This window comes from Phalangium opilio, unplaced genomic scaffold, assembly GCF_054372755.1.
Source record: "Phalangium opilio isolate 3A_F unplaced genomic scaffold, DU_Popi_V2 ptg000056l_1, whole genome shotgun sequence".
Taxonomy (NCBI): domain Eukaryota; kingdom Metazoa; phylum Arthropoda; class Arachnida; order Opiliones; family Phalangiidae; genus Phalangium; species Phalangium opilio.
In genome coordinates, this window is record NW_028324175.1 from 2,563,241 (window position 1) to 2,588,026 (window position 24,786).

Here is a 24,786-nt window from a genome sequence, read left to right on the forward strand (position 1 = left end):
GAGCGGTGTTGTGACGTCTCAGATGTTACGTAAAATGTCAGAGTTTTTCCACAATACCTGACAACCATTTAATTTCGGAGCTTCCGTGGCGCAGTAATTAGCGCGTCCAGCTCATAATCGAAAGTTTGGTGGTTCGAGCCCACCCGGAAGAGGTGATGTGGGGTCTCAGATGTAGCGTAAAAAGTCAAAACTTTTCCACAATACGTGACAACCATTTAATTTCTGATCTTCCGTGGCTCAAAGGTTAGCGCGTTCGGCTGATAACCAATAGGTTGGTGGTTCGAGCCCACCCGGGAGCGGTGTTTTTGGATCTCAAATGTAACGTAAATAGCCAAAGTTTTTCCACAATACCTGACGACCATTTAATTTTTGGGCCTCAGTGGCGAATGGTTAGCGCGTTCGGCTGTTAACCGAAAGGTTGGTGGTTCGAGCCCATCCGGGAGCGGTGTTGTGAGGTCTCAGATGTGAAGTAAAAAGTCAAGGTTTTACCTCAATACCTGACGAAAATTTAATTTTTGGGCTACAGTGGCGCAATGGTCAGCGCGTTCAGCTGTTAACCGAAAGGTTGGTGGTTCGAGCCCTCCCAGGAGCGGTGTTGTGACGTCTCAGATGTAACGTAAAATGTCAGAGTTTTTCCAAAACACCTGACGAACATTTAACTTTTGGGCTTCCGTGGCGCAATGGTTAGCGCGTTCAGCTCTTAATCGAAAGGTTGGTGGTTCGAGCCCGCCCGGAAGAGGTATTGTGTGGTCTCAGATGTAGCGTAAAAAGTCAAAACTTTTCCACAATACGTGACAACCATTTAATTTCTCAGCTTCCGTGGCTCAATGGTTAGCGCGTTCGGCTGTTAATCGAAAGGTTGGTGGTTCGAGCCCATCCGGGAGCGGTGTTGTGAGGTCTCAGATGTAGCGTGAAAAGTCAAACTTTTTCCATAATACGTGATAACCATTTATTTTCAGAGCTTCCGTGGCTCAATGGTTAGCGCGTTCGGCTGATAACCAATAGGTTGGTGGTTCGAGCCCACCCGGGAGCGGTGTTTTTGGATCTCAAATGTAACGTAAATAGCCAAAGTTTTTCCACAATACCTGACGACCATTTAATTTTTGGGCCTCAGTGGCGAATGGTTAGCGCGTTCGGCTGTTAACCGAAAGGTTGGTGGTTCGAGCCCATCCGGGAGCGGTGTTGTGAGGTCTCAGATGTGAAGTAAAAAGTCAAGGTTTTACCTCAATACCTGACGAAAATTTAATTTTTGGGCTACAGTGGCGCAATGGTCAGCGCGTTCAGCTGTTAACCGAAAGGTTGGTGGTTCGAGCCCTCCCGGGAGCGGTGTTGTGACGTCTCAGATGTAACGTAAAATGTCAGAGTTTTTCCAAAACACCTGACGGACATTTAACTTTTGGGCTTCCGTGGCGCAATGGTTAGCGCGTTCAGCTCTTAATCGAAAGGTTGGTGGTTCGAGCCCGCCCGGAAGAGGTATTGTGTGGTCTCAGATGTAGCGTAAAAAGTCAAAACTTTTCCACAATACGTGACAACCATTTAATTTCTCAGCTTCCGTGGCTCAATGGTTAGCGCGTTCGGCTGTTAATCGAAAGGTTGGTGGTTCGAGCCCATCCGGGAGCGGTGTTGTGAGGTCTCAGATGTAGCGTGAAAAGTCAAACTTTTTCCATAATACGTGATAACCATTTATTTTCAGAGCTTCCGTGGCTCAATGGTTAGCGCGTTCGGCTGTTAACCAATAGGTTGGTGGTTCGAGCCCACCCGGGAGCGGTGTTTTGGGATCTCAAATGTAACGTAAATAGCCAAAGTTTTTCCACAATACCTGACGACCATTTAATTTTTGGGCCTCAGTGGCGCAATGGTTAGCGCGTTCAGCTGTTAACCGAAAGGTTGGTGGTTCGAGCCCACCCGGGAGAGGTGTTGTGGGGTCTCAAATGTAACGTAGAAAGCCAAAGTCTTTCCACAATACCTGACAACCGTTTAATTTCTGAGCTTCCGTGGCTCAATGGTTAGCGCGTTCAGCTGTTAAGCAATAGGTTGGTGGTTCGAGCCCAAACGAGAGAGGATTTGTGGGGTCTCAGAAGTAGCGTGAAGAGTCGTAACTTTTCAACAATACCTGACAACCATTTAATTATTGGGCGTCCGTGGCTCAATGGTTAGCGCGTTCGGCTGTTAACCAATAGGTTGGTGGTTCGAGCCCACCCGGGAGCGGTGTTTTGGGATCTCAAATGTAACGTAAATAGCCAAAGTTTTTCCACAATACCTGACGACCATTTAATTTTTGGGCCTCAGTGGCGCAATGGTTAGCGCGTTCAGCTGTTAACCGAAAGGTTGGTGGTTCGAGCCCACCCGGGAGAGGTGTTGTGGGGTCTCAAATGTAACGTAGAAAGCCAAAGTTTTTCCACAATACCTGACAACCGTATAGTTTCTGAGCTTCCGTGGCTCAATGGTTAGCGCGTTCAGCTGTTAAGCAATAGGTTGGTGGTTCGAGCCCACCCGGGAGCGGTGTTGTGTGATCTCAAATGTAACGTAGAAAGCCAAAGTTTTTCCACAATACCTGACGACCATTTAATTTTTGGGCCTCAGTGGCGCAATGGTTAGCGCGTTCAGCTGTTAACCGAAAGGTTGGTGGTTCGAGCCCACCCGGGATGGGTGTTGTGGGGTCTCAAATGTAACGTAGAAAGCCAAAGTCTTTCCACAATACCTGACAACCGTTTAATTTCTGAGCGTCCGTGGCTCAATGGTTAGCGCGTTCAGCTGTTAAGCAATAGGTTGGTGGTTCGAGCCCAAACGAGAGAGGATTTGTGGGGTCTCAGAAGTAGCGTGAAAAGTCGTAACTTTTCAACAATACCTGACAACCATTTAATTATTGGGCGTCCGTGGCGCAATGGTTAGCGCGTTCGGCTGTTAACCAATAGGTTGGTGGTTCGAGCCCATCCGGGAGCGGTGTTGTGAGGTCTTAGATGTGACGTAAAAAGTCAAGGTTTTTACACAATATCTGACGAGCATCTAATTTTTGGGCTTCCGTGGCGCAATGGTTAGCGCGTTCAGCTGTTAATCGAAAGGTTGGTGGTTCGAGCCCACCCGGGAGAGGTGTTGTGGGGTCTCAAATGTAACGTAGAAAGCCAAAGTTTTTCCACAATTCCTGACAACCGTATAATTTCTGAGCTTCCGTGGCTCAATGGTTAGCGCGTTCAGCTGTTAACCAATAGGTTGGTGGTTCGAGCCCACCCGGGAGCGGTGATGTGTGATCTCAAATGTAACGTAGAAAGCCAAAGTTTTTCCACAATACCTGACGACCATTTAATTTTTGGGCTTCCGTGGCGCAATGGTTAGCGCGTTCGGCTGTTAACCAATAGGTTGGTGGTTCGAGCCCATCCGGCAGCGGTGTTGTGAGGCCTCAGATGTGAAGTAAAAAGTCAAAGTTTTACCTCAATACCTGACGAAAATTTAATTTTTGGGCTTCAGTGGCGCAATGGTTAGCGCGTTCGGCTATTAACCAATAGGTTGGTGGTTCGAGCCCATCCGGGAGAAGTGTTGTGACGTCTCAGATGTAACGTAAAATGTCAGAGTTTTTCCACAATACCTGACGAACATTTAATTTTTGGGCTTCAGTGGCGCAATGGTCAGCGCGTTCAGCTGTTAACCGAAGGGTTGGTGGTTCGAGCCCAAACGAGAGAGGTTTTGTGGGGTCTCAGATGTAGCGTGAAAAGTCGTAACTTTTCAACAATACCTGACAACCATTTAATTTATGAGCTTCCGTGGCTCAATGGTTAGCGCGTTCAGCTGTTAACCAATAGGTTGGTGGTTCGAGCCCACCCGGTAGCGGTGTTGTGTGATCTCAAATGTAGCGTAGAAAGCCAAAGTTTTTCCACAATACCTGACGACCATTTAATTTTTGGGCTTCCGTGGCGCAATGGTTAGCGCGTTCGGCTGTTAACCGAAAGGTTGGTGGTTCGAGCCCAAACGAGAGAGGTTTTGTGGGGTCTCAGATGTAGCGTGAAAAGTCGTAACTTTTCAACAATACCTGACAACCATTTAATTTTTGGGCGTCCGTGGCGCAATGGCTAGCGCGTTCGGCTGTTAACCGAAAGGTTGGTTTTTTCGAGCCCATCCGGGAGCGGTGTTGTGACGTCTCAGATGTTACGTAAAATGTCAGAGTTTTTCCACAATACCTGACAACCATTTAATTTCGGAGCTTCCGTGGCGCAGTAATTAGCGCGTCCAGCTCTTAATCGAAAGGTTGGTGGTTCGAGCCCACCCGGATGAGGTGTTGTGGGGTTTCAGATGTAGCGTTAAAAGTCAAAACTTTTCCACAATACGTGACAACCATTTAATTTCTGATCTTCCGTGGCTCAAAGGTTAGCGCGTTCGGCTGATAACCAATAGGTTGGTGGTTCGAGCCCACCCGGGAGCGGTGTTTTTGGATCTCAAATGTAACGTAAATAGCCAAAGCTTTTCCACAATACCTGACGACCATTTAATTTTTGGGCCTCAGTGGCGAATGGTTAGCGCGTTCGGCTGTTAACCGAAAGGTTGGTGGTTCGAGCCCATCCGGGAGCGGTGTTGTGAGGTCTCAGATGTGAAGTAAAAAGTCAAGGTTTTACCTCAATACCTGACGAAAATTTAATTTTTGGGCTACAGTGGCGCAATGGTCAGCGCGTTCAGCTGTTAACCGAAAGGTTGATGGTTCGAGCCCTCCCGGGAGCGGTGTTGTGACGTCTCAGATGTAACGTAAAATGTCAGAGTTTTTCCAAAACACCTGACGAACATTTAACTTTTGGGCTTCCGTGGCGCAATGGTTAGCGCGTTCAGCTGTTAATCGAAAGGTTGGTGGTTCGAGCCCGCCCGGAAGAGGTATTGTGTGGTCTCAGATGTAGCGTAAAAAGTCAAAACTTTTCCACAATACGTGACAACCATTTAATTTCTCAGCTTCCGTGGCTCAATGGTTAGCGCGTTCGGCTGTTAATCGAAAGGTTGGTGGTTCGAGCCCATCCGGGAGCGGTGTTGTGAGGTCTCAGATGTAGCGTGAAAAGTCAAACTTTTTCCATAATACGTGATAACCATTTATTTTCAGAGCTTCCGTGGCTCAATGGTTAGCGCGTTCGGCTGTTAACCAATAGGTTGGTGGTTCGAGCCCACCCGGGAGCGGTGTTTTGGGATCTCAAATGTAACGTAAATAGCCAAAGTTTTTCCACAATACCTGACGACCATTTAATTTTTGGGCCTCAGTGGCGTAATGGTTAGCGCGTTCAGCTGTTAACCGAAAGGTTGGTGGTTCGAGCCCACCCGGGAGAGGTGTTGTGGGGTCTCAAATGTAACGTAGAAAGCCAAAGTCTTTCCACAATACCTGACAACCGTTTAACTTCTGAGCTTCCGTGGCTCAATGGTTAGCGCGTTCAGCTGTTAAGCAATAGGTTGGTGGTTCGAGCCCAAACGAGAGAGGATTTGTGGGGTCTCAGAAGTAGCGTGAAAAGTCGTAACTTTTCAACAATACCTGACAACCATTTAATTATTGGGCGTCCGTGGCGCAATGGTTAGCGCGTTCGGCTGTTAACCAATAGGTTGGTGGTTCGAGCCCATCCGGGAGCGGTGTTGTGAGGTCTTAGATGTGACGTAAAAAGTCAAGGTTTTTACACAATATCTGACGAGCATCTAATTTTTGGGCTTCCGTGGCGCAATGGTTAGCGCGTTCAGCTGTTAATCGAAAGGTTGGTGGTTCGAGCCCACCCGGGAGAGGTGTTGTGGGGTCTCAAATGTAACGTAGAAAGCCAAAGTTTTTCCACAATACCTGACAACCGTTTAATTTCTGAGCTTCCGTGGCTCAATGGTTAGCGCGTTCAGCTGTTAACCAATAGGTTGGTGGTTCGAGCCCACCCGGGAGCGGTGTTGTGTGATCTCAATTGTAACGTAGAAAGCCAAAGTTTTTCCACAATACCTGACGACCATTTAATTTTTGGGCTTCCGTGGCGCAATGGTTAGCGCGTTCGGCTGTTAACCGAAAGGTTGGTGGTTCGAGCCCATCCGGCAGCGGTGTTGTGAGGTCTTAGATGTGACGTAAAAAGTCAAGGTTTTTACACAATATCTGACGAGCATCTAATTTTTGGGCTTCCGTGGCGCAATGGTTAGCGCGTTCAGCTGTTAATCGAAAGGTTGGTGGTTCGAGCCCACCCGGGAGAGGTGTTGTGGGGTCTCAAATGTAACGTAGAAAGCCAAAGTTTTTCCACAATACCTGACAACCGTTTAATTTCTGAGCTTCCGTGGCTCAATGGTTAGCGCGTTCAGCTGTTAACCAATAGGTTGGTGGTTCGAGCCCACCCGGGAGCGGTGTTGTGTGATCTCAATTGTAACGTAGAAAGCCAAAGTTTTTCCACAATACCTGACGACCATTTAATTTTTGGGCTTCCGTGGCGCAATGGTTAGCGCGTTCGGCTGTTAACCGAAAGGTTGGTGGTTCGAGCCCATCCGGCAGCGGTGTTGTGAGGCCTAGGATGTGAAGTAAAAAGTCAAAGTCTTACCTCAATACCTGACGAAAATTTAATTTTTGGGCTTCAGTGGCGCAATGGTTAGCGCGTTCGGCTGTTAACCAATAGGTTGGTGGTTCGAGCCCACCCGGGAGCGGTGTTTTGGGATCTCAAATGTAACGTAAATAGCCAAAGTTTTTCCACAATACCTGACGACCATTTAATTTTTGGGCCTCAGTGGCGCAATGGTTAGCGCGTTCAGCTGTTAACCGAAAGGTTGGTGGTTCGAGCCCACCCGGGAGGGGTGTTGTGGGGTCTCAAATGTAACGTAGAAAGCCAAAGTCTTTCCACAATACCTGACAACCGTTTAATTTCTGAGCTTCCGTGGCTCAATGGTTAGCGCGTTCAGCTGTTAAGCAATAGGTTGGTGGTTCGAGCCCATCCGGGAGAAGTGTTGTGACGTCTCAGATGTAACGTAAAATGTCAGAGTTTTTCCACAATACCTGACGAACATTTAATTTTTGGGCCTCAGTGGCGCAATGGTTAGCGCGTTCAGCTGTTAACCGAAAGGTTGGTGGTTCGAGCCCACCCGGGAGAGGTGTTGTGGGGTCTCAAATGTAACGTAGAAAGCCAAAGTCTTTCCACAATACCTGACAACCGTTTAATTTCTGAGCTTCCGTGGCTCAATGGTTAGCGCGTTCAGCTGTTAAGCAATAGGTTGGTGGTTCGAGCCCAAACGAGAGAGGATTTGTGGGGTCTCAGAAGTAGCGTGAAAAGTCGTAACTTTTCAACAATACCTGACAACCATTTAATTATTGGGCGTCCGTGGCGCAGTGGTTAGCGCGTTCGGCTGTTAACCAATAGGTTGGTGGTTCGAGCCCATCCGGGAGCGGTGTTGTGAGGTCTTAGATGTGACGTAAAAAGTCAAGGTTTTTACACAATATCTGACGAGCATCTAATTTTTGGGCTTCCGTGGCGCAATGGTTAGCGCGTTCAGCTGTTAATCGAAAGGTTGGTGGTTCGAGCCAACCCGGGAGAGGTGTTGTGGGGTCTCAAATGTAACGTAGAAAGCCAAAGTTTTTCCACAATACCTGACAACCGTTTAATTTCTGAGCTTCCGTGGCTCAATGGTTAGCGCGTTCAGCTGTTAACCAATAGGTTGGTGGTTCGAGCCCACCCGGGAGCGGTGTTGTGTGATCTCAATTGTAACGTAGAAAGCCAAAGTTTTTCCACAATACCTGACGACCATTTAATTTTTGGGCTTCCGTGGCGCAATGGTTAGCGCGTTCGGCTGTTAACCGAAAGGTTGGTGGTTCGAGCCCATCCGGCAGCGGTGTTGTGAGGCCTCAGATGTGAAGTAAAAAGTCAAAGTTTTACCTCAATACCTGACGAAAATTTAATTTTTGGGCTTCAGTGGCGCAATGGTTAGCGCGTTCGGCTGTTAACCAATAGGTTGGTGGTTCGAGCCCACCCGGGAGCGGTGTTTTGGGATCTCAAATGTAACGTAAATAGCCAAAGTTTTTCCACAATACCTGACGACCATTTAATTTTTGGGCCTCAGTGGCGCAATGGTTAGCGCGTTCAGCTGTTAACCGAAAGGTTGGTGGTTCGAGCCCACCCGGGAGGGGTGTTGTGGGGTCTCAAATGTAACGTAGAAAGCCAAAGTCTTTCCACAATACCTGACAACCGTTTAATTTCTGAGCTTCCGTGGCTCAATGGTTAGCGCGTTCAGCTGTTAAGCAATAGGTTGGTGGTTCGAGCCCATCCGGGAGAAGTGTTGTGACGTCTCAGATGTAACGTAAAATGTCAGAGTTTTTCCACAATACCTGACGAACATTTAATTTTTGGGCCTCAGTGGCGCAATGGTTAGCGCGTTCAGCTGTTAACCGAAAGGTTGGTGGTTCGAGCCCACCCGGGAGAGGTGTTGTGGGGTCTCAAATGTAACGTAGAAAGCCAAAGTCTTTCCACAATACCTGACAACCGTTTAATTTCTGAGCTTCCGTGGCTCAATGGTTAGCGCGTTCAGCTGTTAAGCAATAGGTTGGTGGTTCGAGCCCAAACGAGAGAGGATTTGTGGGGTCTCAGAAGTAGCGTGAAAAGTCGTAACTTTTCAACAATACCTGACAACCATTTAATTATTGGGCGTCCGTGGCGCAATGGTTAGCGCGTTCGGCTGTTAACCAATAGGTTGGTGGTTCGAGCCCATCCGGGAGCGGTGTTGTGAGGTCTTAGATGTGACGTAAAAAGTCAAGGTTTTTACACAATATCTGACGAGCATCTAATTTTTGGGCTTCCGTGGCGCAATGGTTAGCGCGTTCAGCTGTTAATCGAAAGGTTGGTGGTTCGAGCCCACCCGGGAGAGGTGTTGTGGGGTCTCAAATGTAACGTAGAAAGCCAAAGTTTTTCCACAATACCTGACAACCGTTTAATTTCTGAGCTTCCGTGGCTCAATGGTTAGCGCGTTCAGCTGTTAACCAATAGGTTGGTGGTTCGAGCCCACCCGGGAGCGGTGTTGTGTGATCTCAATTGTAACGTAGAAAGCCAAAGTTTTTCCACAATACCTGACGACCATTTAATTTTTGGGCTTCCGTGGCGCAATGGTTAGCGCGTTCGGCTGTTAACCGAAAGGTTGGTGGTTCGAGCCCATCCGGCAGCGGTGTTGTGAGGCCTCAGATGTGAAGTAAAAAGTCAAAGTTTTACCTCAATACCTGACGAAAATTTAATTTTTGGGCTTCAGTGGCGCAATGGTTAGCGCGTTCGGCTGTTAACCAATAGGTTGGTGGTTCGAGCCCACCCGGGAGCGGTGTTTTGGGATCTCAAATGTAACGTAAATAGCCAAACTTTTTCCACAATACCTGACGACCATTTAATTTTTGGGCCTCAGTGGCGCAATGGTTAGCGCGTTCAGCTGTTAACCGAAAGGTTGGTGGTTCGAGCCCACCCGGGAGGGGTGTTGTGGGGTCTCAAATGTAACGTAGAAAGCCAAAGTCTTTCCACAATACCTGACAACCGTTTAATTTCTGAGCTTCCGTGGCTCAATGGTTAGCGCGTTCAGCTGTTAAGCAATAGGTTGGTGGTTCGAGCCCATCCGGGAGAAGTGTTGTGACGTCTCAGATGTAACGTAAAATGTCAGAGTTTTTCCACAATACCTGACGAACATTTAATTTTTGGGCTTCAGTGGCGCAATGGTCAGCGCGTTCAGCTGTTAACCGAAAGGTTGGTGGTTCGAGCCCAAACGAGAGAGGTGTTGTGGGGTCTCAAATGTAACGTAGAAAGCCAAAGTCTTTCCACAATACCTGACAACCGTTTAACTTCTGAGCTTCCGTGGCTCAATGGTTAGCGCGTTCAGCTGTTAAGCAATAGGTTGGTGGTTCGAGCCCAAACGAGAGAGGATTTGTGGGGTCTCAGAAGTAGCGTGAAAAGTCGTAACTTTTCAACAATACCTGACAACCATTTAATTATTGGGCGTCCGTGGCGCAATGGTTAGCGCGTTCGGCTGTTAACCAATAGGTTGGTGGTTCGAGCCCATCCGGGAGCGGTGTTGTGAGGTCTTAGATGTGACGTAAAAAGTCAAGGTTTTTACACAATATCTGACGAGCATCTAATTTTTGGGCTTCCGTGGCTCAATGGTTAGCGCGTTCGGCTGTTAACCAATAGGTTGGTGGTTCTAGCCCATCCGGGAGCGGTGTTGTGATGTCTCAGATGTAACGTAAAATGTCAGAGTTTTTCCACAATACCTGACGAACATTTAATTTTTGGGCTTCCTTGGCGCAATGGTTAGCGCATTCAGCTGTTAATCGAAAGGTTGGTGGCTCGAGCCCACCCGGAAGAGGTGATGTGGGGTCTTAGATGTAGCGTAAAAAGTCAAAACTTTTCCACAATACGTGACAACCATTTAATTTCTAAGCTTCAGTGGCGCAATGGTCAGCGCGTTCAGCTGTTAACCGAAAGGTTGGTGGTTCGAGCCCTCCCGGGAGCGGTGTTGTGACGTCTCAGATGTAACGTAAAATGTCAGAGTTTTTCCACAATACCTGACGAGCATTTAATTTTTGGGCTTCCGTGGCGCAATGGTTAGCGCGTTCAGCTGTTAATCGAAAGGTTGGTGGTTCAAGCCCACCCGGGAGAGGTGTTGTGAGGTCTCAGATGTAGCGTGAAAAGTCAAACTTTTTCCATAATACGTGATAACCATTTATTTTCTGATCTTTCGTGGCTCAATGGTTAGCGCGTTCGGCTGTTAACCAATAGCTTGGTGGTTCGAGCCCACCCGGGAGCGGTGTTTTTGGATCTCAAATGTAACGTAAATAGCCAAAGTTTTTCCGCAATACCTGACGACCATTTTTTTTTGGGCGTCCGTGGCGCCATGGTTAGTGCGTTCGGCTGTTAACCGAAAGGTTGGTGGTTCGATCCCATCCGGGAGCGGTGTTGTGAGGTCTCAGATGTGAAGTAAAAAGCCAAAGTTTTTCCACAATACCTGACAACCGTTTAATTTCTGAGCTTCCGTGGCTCAATGGTAAGCGCGTTCAGCTGTTAACCAATAGGTTGGTGGTTCGAGCCCACCCGGGAGCGGTGTTGTGTGATCTCAAGTGTAACGTAGAAAGCCAAAGTTTTTCCACAATACCTGACGACCATTTAATTTTTGGGCTTCCGTGGCGCAATGGCTCGAACCACCAACCTTTCGGTTAACAGCTAAACGCGCTAACCATTGCGCCACTGAGGCCCAAAAATTAAATGGTCGTCAGGTATTGTGGAAAAACTTTGGCTATTTACGTTACATTTGAGATCCCAAAACACCGCTCCCGGGTGGGCTCGAACCACCAACCTATTGGTTAACAGCCGAACGCGCTAACCATTGAGCCACGGAAGCTCAGAAAATAAATGGTTATCACGTATTATGGAAAAGTTTTGACTTTTTACGCTACATCTGAGACCACACAATACCTCTTCCGGGCGGGCTCGAACCACCAACCTTTCGATTAACAGCTGAACGCGCTAACCATTGCGCCGCGGAAGCCCAAAAGTTAAATGTTCGTCAGGTGTTTTGGAAAAACTCTGACATTTTACGTTACATCTGAGACGTCACAACACCGTTCCCGGGAGGGCTCGAACCACCAACCTTTCGGTTAACAGCCGAACGCGCTAGCCATTGCGCCACGGACGCCCAATAATTAAATGGTTGTCAGGTATTGTTGAAAAGTTACGACTTTTCACGCTACTTCAGAGACCCCACAAATCCTCTCTCGTTTGGGCTCGAACCACCAACCTATTGCTTAACAGCTGAACGCGCTAACCATTGAGCCACGGAAGCTCAGAAATTAAACGGTTGTCAGGTATTGTGGAAAGACTTTGGCTTTCTACGTTACATTTGAGACCCCACAACACCCCTCCCGGGTGGGCTCGAACCACCAACCTTTCGGTTAACAGCTGAACGCGCTAACCATTGCGCCACTGAGGCCCAAAAATTAAATGGTCGTCAGGTATTGTGGAAAAACTTTGGCTATTTACGTTACATTTGAGATCCCAAAACACCGCTCCCGGGTGGGCTCGAACCACCAACCTATTGGTTAACAGCCGAACGCGCTAACCATTGCGCCACTGAAGCCCAAAAATTAAATTTTCGTCAGGTATTGAGGTAAAACTTTGGCTTTCTACGTTACAATTGAGATCACACAACACCGCTCCCGGGTGGGCTCGAACCACCAACCTATTGGTTAACAGCTGAACGCGCTAACCATTGAGCCACGGAAGCTCAGAAATTAAACGGTTGTCAGGTATTGTGGAAAAACTTTGGCTTTCTACGTTACATTTGAGACCCCACAACACCTCTCCCGGGTGGGCTCGAACCACCAACCTTTCGATTAACAGCTGAACGCGCTAACCATTGCGCCACGGAAGCCCAAAAATTAGATGCTCGTCAGATATTGTGTAAAAACCTTGACTTTTTACGTCACATCTAAGACCTCACAACACCGCTCCCGGATGGGCTCGAACCACCAACCTATTGGTTAACAGCCGAACGCGCTAACCATTGCGCCACGGACGCCCAATAATTAAATGGTTGTCAGGTATTGTTGAAAAGTTACGACTTTTCACGCTACTTCTGAGACCCCACAAATCCTCTCTCGTTTGGGCTCGAACCACCAACCTATTGCTTAACAGCTGAACGCGCTAACCATTGAGCCACGGAAGCTCAGAAATTAAACGGTTGTCAGGTATTGTGGAAAGACTTTGGCTTTCTACGTTACATTTGAGACCCCACAACACCTCTCCCGGGTGGGCTCGAACCACCAACCTTTCGGTTAACAGCTGAACGCGCTAACCATTGCGCCACTGAGGCCCAAAAATTAAATGGTCGTCAGGTATTGTGGAAAAACTTTGGCTATTTACGTTACATTTGAGATCCCAAAACACCGCTCCCGGGTGGGCTCGAACCACCAACCTATTGGGTAACAGCCGAACGCGCTAACCATTGAGCCACGGAAGCTCTGAAAATAAATGGTTATCACGTATTATGGAAAAAGTTTGACTTTTCACGCTACATCTGAGACCACACAACACCGCTCACGGATGGGCTCGAACCACCAACCTTTCGATTAACTGCCGAACGCGCTAACCATTGAGCCAAGGAAGCTGAGAAATTAAATGGTTGTCACGTATTGTGGAAAAGTTTTGACTTTTTACGCTACATCTGAGACCACACAATACCTCTTCCGGGCGGGCTCGAACCACCAACCTTTCGATTAACAGCTGAACGCGCTAACCATTGCGCCACGGAAGCCCAAAAGTTAAATGTTCGTCAGGTGTTTTGGAAAAACTCTGACATTTTACGTTACATCTGAGACGTCACAACACCGCTCCCGGGAGGGCTCGAACCACCAACCTTTCGGTTAACAGCTGAACGCGCTGACCATTGCGCCACTGTAGCCCAAAAATTAAATTTTCGTCAGGTATTGAGGTAAAACCTTGACTTTTTACTTCACATCTGAGACCTCACAACACCGCTCCCGGATGGGCTCGAACCACCAACCTTTCGGTTAACAGCCGAACGCCCTAACCATTCGCCACTGAGGCCCAAAAATTAAATGGTCGTCAGGTATTGTGGAAAAACTTTGGCTATTTACGTTACATTTGAGATCCAAAAACACCGCTGCCGGGTGGGCTCGAACCACCAACCTATTGGTTATCAGCCGAACGCGCTAACCTTTGAGCCACGGAAGATCAGAAATTAAATGGTTGTCACGTATTGTGGAAAAGTTTTGACTTTTAACGCTACATCTGAGACCCCACAACACCTCATCCGGGTGGGCTCGAACCACCAACCTTTCGATTAAGAGCTGGACGCGCTAATTACTGCGCCACGGAAGCTCCGAAATTAAATGGTTGTCAGGTATTGTGGAAAAACTCTGACATTTTACGTAACATCTGAGACGTCACAACACCGCTCCCGGATGGGCTCGAACCACCAACCTTTCGGTTAACAGCCGAACGCGCTAGCCATTGCGCCACGGACGCCCAAAAATTAAATGGTTGTCAGGTATTGTTGAAAAGTTACGACTTTTCACGCTACATCTGAGACCCCACAAAACCTCTCTCGTTTGGGCTCGAACCACCAACCTTTCGGTTAACAGCTGAACGCGCTGACCATTGCGCCACTGAAGCCCAAAAATTAAATGTTCGTCAGGTATTGTGGAAAAACTCTGACATTTTACGTTACATCTGAGACGTCACAACACTTCTCCCGGATGGGCTCGAACCACCAACCTATTGGTTAATAGCCGAACGCGCTAACCATTGCGCCACTGAAGCCCAAAAATTAAATTTTCGTCAGGTATTGAGGTAAAACTTTGACTTTTTACTTCACATCTGAGGCCTCACAACACCGCTGCCGGATGGGCTCGAACCACCAACCTTTCGGTTAACAGCCGAACGCGCTAACCATTGCGCCACGGAAGCCCAAAAATTAAATGGTCGTCAGGTATTGTGGAAAAACTTTGGCTTTCTACGTTACATTTGATATCACACAACACCGCTACCGGGTGGGCTCGAACCACCAACCTATTGGTTAACAGCTGAACGCGCTAACCATTAAGCCACGGAAGCTCATAAATTAAATGGTTGTCTGGTATTGTTGAAAAGTTACGACTTTTCACGCTACATCTGAGACCCCACAAAACCTCTCTCGTTTGGGCTCGTACCACCAACCTTTCGGTTAACAGCTGAACGCGCTGACCATTGCGCCACTGAAGCCCAAAAATTAAATGTTCGTCAGGTATTGTGGAAAAACTCTGACATTTTACGTTACATCTGAGACGTCACAACACTTCTCCCGGATGGGCTCGAACCACCAACCTATTGGTTAATAGCCGAACGCGCTAACCATTGCGCCACTGAAGCCCAAAAATTAAATTTTCGTCAGGTATTGAAGTAAAACTTTGACTTTTTACTTCACATCTGAGGCCTCACAACACCGCTGCCGGATGGGCTCGAACCACCAACCTATTGGTTAACAGCCGAACGCGCTAACCATTGCGCCACGGAAGCCCAAATATTAAATGGTCGTCAGGTATTGTGGAAAAACTTTGGCTTTCTACGTTACATTTGAGATCACACAACACCGCTCCCGGGTGGGCTCGAACCACCAACCTATTGGTTAACAGCTGAACGCGCTAATTATTGAGCCACGGAAGCTCAGAAATTAAACGGTTGTCAGGAATTGTGGAAAAACTTTGGCTTTCTACGTTACATTTGAGACCCCACAACACCTCTCCCGGGTGGGCTCGAACCACCAACCTTTCGATTAACAGCTGAACGCGCTAACCATTGCGCCACGGAAGCCCAAAAATTAGATGCTCGTCAGATATTGTGTAAAAGCCTTGACTTTTTACGTCACATCTAAGACCTCACAACACCGCTCCCGGATGGGCTCGAACCACCAACCTATTGGTTAACAGCCGAACGCGCTAACCATTGCGCCACGGACGCCCAATAATTAAATGGTTGTCAGGTATTGTTGAAAAGTTACGACTTTTCACGCTACTTCTGAGACCCCACAAATCCTCTCTCGTTTGGGCTCGAACCACCAACCTATTGCTTAACAGCTGAACGCGCTAACCATTGAGCCACGGAAGCTCAGAAATTAAACGGTTGTCAGGTATTGTGGAAAGACTTTGGCTTTCTACGTTACATTTGAGACCCCACAACACCCATCCCGGGTGGGCTCGAACCACCAACCTTTCGGTTAACAGCTGAACGCGCTAACCATTGCGCCACTGAGGCCCAAAAATAAAATGGTCGTCAGGTATTGTGGAAAAACTTTGGCTTTCTACGTTACATTTGAGATCACACAACACCGCTCCCGGGTGGGCTCGAACCACCAACCTATTGGTTAACAGCTGAACGCGCTAACCATTGAGCCACGGAAGCTCAGAAATTAAACGGTTGTCAGGTATTGTGGAAAAACTTTGGCTTTCTACGTTACATTTGAGACCCCACAACACCTCTCCCGGGTGGGCTCGAACCACCAACCTTTCGATTAACAGCTGAACGCGCTAACCATTGCGCCACTGAAGCCCAAAAATTAGATGCTCGTCAGATATTGTGTAAAAACCTTGACTTTTTACGTCACATCTAAGACCTCACAACACCGCTCCCGGATGGGCTCGAACCACCAACCTATTGGTTAACAGCCGAACGCGCTAACCATTGCGCCACGGACGCCCAATAATTAAATGGTTGTCAGGTATTGTTGAAAAGTTACGACTTTTCACGCTACTTCTGAGACCCCACAAATCCTCTCTCGTTTGGGCTCGAACCACCAACCTATTGCTTAACAGCTGAACGCGCTAACCATTGAGCCACGGAAGCTCAGAAATTAAACGGTTGTCAGGTATTGTGGAAAGACTTTGGCTTTCTACGTTACATTTGAGACCCCACAACACCTCTCCCGGGTGGGCTCGAACCACCAACCTTTCGGTTAACAGCTGAACGCGCTAACCATTGCGCCACTGAGGCCCAAAAATTAAATGGTCGTCAGCTATTGTGGAAAAACTTTGGCTATTTACGTTACATTTGAGATCCCAAAACACCGCTCCCGGGTGGGCTCGAACCACCAACCTATTGGTTAACAGCCGAACGCGCTAACCATTGAGCCACGGAAGCTCTGAAAATAAATGGTTATCACGTATTATGGAAAAAGTTTGACTTTTCACGCTACATCTGAGACCTCACAACACCGCTCCCGGATGGGCTCGAACCACCAACCTTTCGATTAACAGCCGAACGCGCTAACCATTGAGCCACGGAAGCCCAAAAATTAGATGCTCGTCAGATATTGTGTAAAAACCTTGACTTTTTACGTCACATCCAAGACCTCACAACACCGCTCCCGGATGGGCTCGAACCACCAACCTATTGGTTAACAGCCGAACGCGCTAACCATTGCGCCACGGACGCCCAATAATTAAATGGTTGTCAGGTATTGTTGAAAAGTTACTTTTCACGCTACTTCTGAGACCCCACAAATCCTCTCTCGTTTGGGCTCGAACCACCAACCTTTCGGTTAACAGCTAAACGCGCTAACCATTGCGCCACTGAGGCCCAAAAATTAAATGGTCGTCAGGTATTGTGGAAAAACTTTGGCTATTTACGTTACATTCAAGATCCCAAAACACCGCTCCCGGGTGGGCTCGAACCACCAACCTATTGGTTAACAGCCGAACGCGCTAACCATTGAGCCACGGAAGCTCAGAAAATAAATGGTTATCACGTATTATGGAAAAGTTTTGACTTTTTACGCTACATCTGAGACCACACAATACCTCTTCCGGGCGGGCTCGAACCACCAACCTTTCGATTAACAGCTGAACGCGCTAACCATTGCGCCGCGGAAGCCCAAAAGTTAAATGTTCGTCAGGTGTTTTGGAAAAACTCTGACATTTTACGTTACATCTGAGACGTCACAACACCGTTCCCGGGAGGGCTCGAACCACCAACCTTTCGGTTAACAGCCGAATGCGCTAGCCATTGCGCCACGGACGCCCAAAAATTAAATGGTTGTCAGGTATTGTTGAAAAGTTACGACTTTTCACGCTACATCTGAGACCCCACAAAACCTCTCTCGTTTGGGCTCGAACCACCAACCTTTCGGTTAACAGCTGAACGCGCTGACCATTGCGCCACTGAAGCCCAAAAATTAAATGTTCGTCAGGTATTGTGGAAAAACTCTGACATTTTACGTTACATCTGAGACGTCACAACACTTCTCCCGGATGGGCTCGAACCACCAACCTATTGGTTAATAGCCGAACGCGCTAACCATTGCGCCACTGAAGCCCAAAAATTAAATTTTCGTCAGGTATTGAAGTAAAACTTTGACTTTTTACTTCACATCTGAGGCCTCACAACACCGCTGCCGGATGGGCTCGAACCACCAACCTATTGGTTAACAGCCGAACGCGCTAACCATTGCGCCACGGAAGCCCAAATATTAAATGGTCGTCAGGTATTGTGGAAAAACTTTGGCTTTCTACGTTACATTTGAGATCACACAACACCGCTCCCGGGTGGGCTCGAACCACCAACCTATTGGTTAACAGCTGAACGCGCTAATTATTGAGCCACGGAAGCTCAGAAATTAAACGGTTGTCAGGAATTGTGGAAAAACTTTGGCTTTCTACGTTACATTTGAGACCCCACAACACCTCTCCCGGGTGGGCTCGAACCACCAACCTTTCGATTAACAGCTGAACGCGCTAACCATTGCGCCACGGAAGCCCAAAAATTAGATGCTCGTCAGATATTGTGTAAAAGCCTTGACTTTTTACGTCACATCTAAGACCTCACAACACCGCTCCCGGATGGGCTCGAACCACCAACCTATTGGTTAACAGCCGAACGCGCTAACCATTGCGCCACGGACGCCCAATAATTAAATGGTTGTCAGGTATTGTTGAAAAGTTACGACTTTTCACGCTACTTCTGAGACCCCACAAATCCTCTCTCGTTTGGGCTCGAACCACCAACCTATTGCTTAACAGCTGAACGCGCTAACCATTGAGCCACGGAAGCTCAGAAATTAAACGGTTGTCAGGTATTGTGGAAAGACTTTGGCTTTCTACGTTACATTTGAGACCCCACAACACCCATCCCGGGTGGGCTCGAACCACCAACCTTTCGGTTAACAGCTGAACGCGCTAACCATTGCGCCACTGAGGCCCAAAAATAAAATGGTCGTCAGGTATTGTGGAAAAACTTTGGCTTTCTACGTTACATTTGAGATCACACAACACCGCTCCCGGGTGGGCTCGAACCACCAACCTATTGGTTAACAGCTGAACGCGCTAACCATTGAGCCACGGAAGCTCAGAAATTAAACGGTTGTCAGGTATTGTGGAAAAACTTTGGCTTTCTACGTTACATTTGAGACCCCACAACACCTCTCCCGGGTGGGCTCGAACCACCAACCTTTCGATTAACAGCTGAACGCGCTAACCATTGCGCCACTGAAGCCCAAAAATTAGATGCTCGTCAGATATTGTGTAAAAACCTTGACTTTTTACGTCACATCTAAGACCTCACAACACCGCTCCCGGATGGGCTCGAACCACCAACCTATTGGTTAACAGCCGAACGCGCTAACCATTGCGCCACGGACGCCCAATAATTAAATGGTTGTCAGGTATTGTTGAAAAGTTACGACTTTTCACGCTACTTCTGAGACCCCACAAATCCTCTCTCGTTTGGGCTCGAACCACCAACCTATTGCTTAACAGCTGAACGCGCTAACCATTGAGCCACGGAAGCTCAGAAATTAAACGGTTGTCAGGTATTGTGGAAAGACTTTGGCTTTCTACGTTACATTTGAGACCCCACAACACCTCTCCCGGGTGGGCTCGAACCACCAACCTTTCGGTTAACAGCTGAACGCGCTAACCATTGCGCCACTGAGGCCCAAAAATTAAATGGTCGTCAGCTATTGTGGAAAAACTTTGGCTATTTACGTTACATTTGAGATCCCAAAACACCGCTCCCGGGTGGGCTCGAACCACCAACCTATTGGTTAACAGCCGAACGCGCTAACCATTGAGCCACGGAAGCTCTGAAAATAAATGGTTATCACGTATTATGGAAAAAGTTTGACTTTTCACGCTACATCTGAGACCTCACAACACCGCTCCCGGATGGGCTCGAACCACCAACCTTTCGATTAACAGCCGAACGCGCTAACCATTGAGCCACGGAAGCCCAAAAATTAGATGCTCGTCAGATATTGTGTAAAAACCTTGACTTTTTACGTCACATCCAAGACCTCACAACACCGCTCCCGGATGGGCTCGAACCACCAACCTATTGGTTAACAGCCGAACGCGCTAACCATTGCGCCACGGACGCCCAATAATTAAATGGTTGTCAGGTATTGTTGAAAAGTTACTTTTCACGCTACTTCTGAGACCCCACAAATCCTCTCTCGTTTGGGCTCGAACCACCAACCTTTCGGTTAACAGCTAAACGCGCTAACCATTGCGCCACTGAGGCCCAAAAATTAAATGGTCGTCAGGTATTGTGGAAAAACTTTGGCTATTTACGTTACATTCAAGATCCCAAAACACCGCTCCCGGGTGGGCTCGAACCACCAACCTATTGGTTAACAGCCGAACGCGCTAACCATTGAGCCACGGAAGCTCAGAAAATAAATGGTTATCACGTATTATGGAAAAGTTTTGACTTTTTACGCTACATCTGAGACCACACAATACCTCTTCCGGGCGGGCTCGAACCACCAACCTTTCGATTAACAGCTGAACGCGCTAACCATTGCGCCGCGGAAGCCCAAAAGTTAAATGTTCGTCAGGTGTTTTGGAAAAACTCTGACATTTTACGTTACATCTGAGACGTCACAACACCGTTCCCGGGAGGGCTCGAACCACCAACCTTTCGGTTAACAGCCGAATGCGCTAGCCATTGCGCCACGGACGCCCAAAAATTAAATGGTTGTCAGGTATTGTTGAAAAGTTACGACTTTTCACGCTACATCTGAGACCCCACAAAACCTCTCTCGTTTGGGCTCGAACCACCAACCTTTCGGTTAACAGCTGAACGCGCTGACCATTGCGCCACTGAAGCCCAAAAATTAAATGTTCGTCAGGTATTGTGGAAAAACTCTGACATTTTACGTTACATCTGAGACGTCACAACACTTCTCCCGGATGGGCTCGAACCACCAACCTATTGGTTAATAGCCGAACGCGCTAACCATTGCGCCACTGAAGCCCAAAAATTAAATTTTCGTCAGGTATTGAGGTAAAACTTTGACTTTTTACTTCACATCTGAGGCCTCACAACACCGCTGCCGGATGGGCTCGAACCACCAACCTATTGGTTAACAGCCGAACGCGCTAACCATTGCGCCACGGAAGCCCAATAATTAAATGGTTGTCAGGTATTGTTGAAAAGTTACGACTTTTCACGCTACTTCTGAGACCCCACAAATCCTCTCTCGTTTGGGCTCGAACCACCAACCTTTCGGTTAACAGCTGAACGCGCTAACCATTGCGCCACGGAAGCCCAAAAATTAAATGGTCGTCAGGTATTGTGCGCGTTCAGCTGTTAATCGAAAGGTTGGTGGTTCGAGCCCACCCGGAAGAGGTGATGTGGGGTCTCAGATGTAGCGTAAAAAGCCAAAACTTTTCCACAATACGTGACAACCATTTAATTTCTGAGCTTCCGTGGCTCAATGGTTAGCGCGTTCGGCTGTTAATCGAAAGGTTGGTGGTTCGAGCCCATCCGGGAGCGGTGGTGTGAGGTCTCGGATGTGAAGTAAAAAGTCAAAGTTTTACCTCAATACCTGACGAGCATTTATTTTTTGGGCTTCCGTGGCGCAATGGTTAGCGCGTTCAGCTGTTAATCGAAAGGTTGGTGGTTCGAGCCCACCCGGGAGAGGTGTTGTGAGGTCTCAGATGTAGCGTGAAAAGTCAAACTTTTTCCATAATACGTGATAACCATTTATTTTCTGATCTTTCGTGGCTCAATGGTTAGCGCGTTCGGCTGTTAACCAATAGGTTGGTGGTTCGACCCCTTCCGGGAGCGGTGTTTTTGGATCTCAAATGTAACGTAAATGGCCAAAGTTTTTCCACAATACCTGACGACCATTTAATTTTTGGGCTTCCGTGGCGCAATGGTTAGCGCGTTCAGCTGTTAACCGAAAGGTTGGTGGTTCGAGCCCAAAAGAGAGGTTTTGTGGGGTCTCAGATGTAGCGTGAAAAGTCGTAACTTTTCAACAAAACCTGACAACAATTTAATTTTTGGGCGTCCGTGGCGCAATGGCTAGCGCGTTCGGCTGTTAACCGAAAGGTTGGTGGTTCGAGCCCATCCGGGAGCGGTGTTGTGACGTCTCAGATGTTACGTAAAATGTCAGAGTTTTTCCACAATACCTGACGAACATTTAATTTTTGGCCTTCCGTGGCGCAATAATTAGCGCGTCGAGCACTTAATCGAAAGGTTGGTGGTTCGAGCCCACCCGGAAGAGGTGTTGTGGGGTCTCAGATGTAGCGTTAAAAGTCAAAACTTTTCCACAATACGTGACAACCATTTAATTTCTGATCTTCCGTGGCTCAATGGTTAGCGCGTTCGGCTGTTAACCAATAGGTTGGTGGTTCGAGCCCACCCGGGAGCGGTGTTTTTGGATCTCAAATGTAACGTAAATAGCCAAAGTTTTTCCACAATACCTGACGACCATTTAATTTTTGGGCGTCCGTGGCGAATGGTTAGCGCGTTCGGCTGTTAACCGAAAGGTTGGTGGTTCGAGCCCATCCGGGAGCGGTGTTGTGAGGTCTCAGATGTGAAGTAAAAAGACAAGGTTTTACCTCAATACCTGACGAAAATTTAATTTTTGGGCTTCAGTGGCGCAATGGTCAGCGCGTTCAGCTGTTAACCGAAAGGTTGGTGGTTCGAGCCCTCCCGGGAGCGGTGTTGTGACGTCTCAGATGTAACGTAAAATGTCAGAGTTTTTCCACAATACCTGACGAGCATTTAATTTTTGGGCTTCCGTGGCGCAATGGTTAGCGCGTTCAGCTGTTAATCGAAAGGTTGGTATTCGACCCCACCCGGGAGAGGTGTTGTGAGGTCTCAGATGAAGCGTGAAAAGTCAAACTTTTTCCATAATACGTGATAACCATTTATTTTCTGATCTTTCGTGGCTCAATGGTTAGCGCGTTCGGCTGTTAACCAATAGCTTGGTGCTTCGAGCCCACCCGGGAGCGTTGTTTTTGGATCTCAAATGTAACGTAAATAGCCAAAGTTTTTCCGCAATACCTGACGACCATTTTTTTTGTGCGTCCGTGGCGCAATGGTTAGCGCGTTCGGCTGTTAACCGAAAGGTTGGTGGTTCGAGCCCATCCGGGAGCGGTGTTGTGAGGCCTCAGATGTGAAGTAAAAAGTCAAAGTTTTACCTCAATACCTGACGAAAATTTAATTTTTGGGCTTCAGTGGCGCAATGGTTAGCGCGATCGGCTATTAACCAATAGGTTGGTGGTTCGAGCCCATCCGGGAGAAGTGTTGTGACGTCTCAGATGTAACGTAAAATGTCGGAGTTTTTCCACAATACCTGACGAACATTTAATTTTTGGGCTTCAGTGGCGCAATGGTCAGCTTGTTCAGCTGTTAACCGAAAGGTTGGTGGTTCGAGCCCAAACGAGAGAGGTTTTGTGGGGTCTCAGATGTAGCTTGAAAAGTCGTAACTTTTCATCAATACCTGACAACCATTTAATTTCTGAGCTTCCGTGGCTCAATGGTTAGCGCGTTCGGCTGTTAACCTATAGGTTGGAGGTTCTAGCCCATCCGGGAGCGGTGTTGTGATGTCTCAGATGTAACGTAAAATGTCAGAGTTTTTCCACAATACCTGACGAACATTTAATTTTTGGGCTTCCGTGGCGCAATGGTTAGCGCGTTCAGCTGTTAATCGAAAGGTTGGTGGTTCGAGCCCACCCGGAAGAGGTGTTGTGGGGTCTCAGATGTAGCGTAAAAAGGCAAAACTTTTCCACAATACGTGACAACCATTTAATTTCTGAGCTTCCGTGGCTCAATGGTTAGCGCGTTCGGCTGTCAATCGAAAGGTCGGTGGTTCGATCCCATCCGGGAGCGGTGTTGTGAGGTCTCGGATGTGAAGTAAAAAGTCATAGTTTTACCTCAATACCTGACGAAAATTTAATTTTTGGGCTTCAGTGGCGCAATGGTCAGCGCGTTCAGCTGTTAACCGAAAGGTTGGTGGTTCGAGCCCAAACGAGAGAGGTTTTGTGGGGTCTCAGATGTAGCGTGAAAAGTCGTAACTTTTCAACAATACCTGACAACCATTTAATTTATGAGCTTCCGTGGCTCAATGGTTAGCGCGTTCGGCTGTTAACCAATAGGTTGGTGGTTCTAGCCCATCCGGGAGCGGTGTTGTGATGTCTCAGATGTAACGTAAAATGTCAGAGTTTTTCCACAATACCTGACGAACATTTAATTTTTGGGCTTCCTTGGCGCAATGGTTAGCGCATTCAGCTGTTAATCGAAAGGTTGGTGGCTCGAGCCCACCCGGAAGAGGTGATGTGGGGTCTTAGATGTAGCGTAAAAAGTCAAAACTTTTCCACAATACGTGACAACCATTTAATTTCTAAGCTTCAGTGGCGCAATGGTCAGCGCGTTCAGCTGTTAACCGAAAGGTTGGTGGTTCGAGCCCTCCCGGGAGCGGTGTTGTGACGTCTCAGATGTAACGTAAAATGTCAGAGTTTTTCCACAATACCTGACGAGCATTTAATTTTTGGGCTTCCGTGGCGCAATGGTTAGCGCGTTCAGCTGTTAATCGAAAGGTTGGTGGTTCAAGCCCACCCGGGAGAGGTGTTGTGAGGTCTCAGATGTAGCGTGAAAAGTCAAACTTTTTCCATAATACGTGATAACCATTTATTTTCTGATCTTTCGTGGCTCAATGGTTAGCGCGTTCGGCTGTTAACCAATAGCTTGGTGGTTCGAGCCCACCCGGGAGCGGTGTTTTTGGATCTCAAATGTAACGTAAATAGCCAAAGTTTTTCCGCAATACCTGACGACCATTTTTTTTTGGGCGTCCGTGGCGCCATGGTTAGTGCGTTCGGCTGTTAACCGAAAGGTTGGTGGTTCGATCCCATCCGGGAGCGGTGTTGTGAGGTCTCAGATGTGAAGTAAAAAGCCAAAGTTTTTCCACAATACCTGACAACCGTTTAATTTCTGAGCTTCCGTGGCTCAATGGTAAGCGCGTTCAGCTGTTAACCAATAGGTTGGTGGTTCGAGCCCACCCGGGAGCGGTGTTGTGTGATCTCAA

The 24,786-nt window shown here is 47.8% G+C and overlaps 4 non-coding genes across 4 annotated transcripts; all 4 read left to right on the plus strand.

Moving 5' to 3' along the window:
* Positions 1–666: 666 nt before the first annotated feature.
* On the plus strand, positions 667–739 carry TRNAK-CUU (transfer RNA lysine (anticodon CUU)). Its single transcript has one exon. It is a non-coding gene; the product is annotated as a tRNA-Lys (tRNA).
* A 221-nt stretch (positions 740–960) lies between these two features.
* Positions 961–1,033, plus strand: TRNAI-GAU (transfer RNA isoleucine (anticodon GAU)). The gene has a single exon. It is a non-coding gene; the product is annotated as a tRNA-Ile (tRNA).
* Positions 1,034–1,400: 367 nt separating this feature from the next.
* TRNAK-CUU (transfer RNA lysine (anticodon CUU)) lies at positions 1,401–1,473 on the plus strand. Its single transcript has one exon. It is a non-coding gene; the product is annotated as a tRNA-Lys (tRNA).
* A 22,048-nt stretch (positions 1,474–23,521) lies between these two features.
* TRNAD-GUC (transfer RNA aspartic acid (anticodon GUC)) lies at positions 23,522–23,594 on the plus strand. Its single transcript has one exon. It is a non-coding gene; the product is annotated as a tRNA-Asp (tRNA).
* The last annotated feature ends 1,192 nt before the right edge of the window (positions 23,595–24,786 follow it).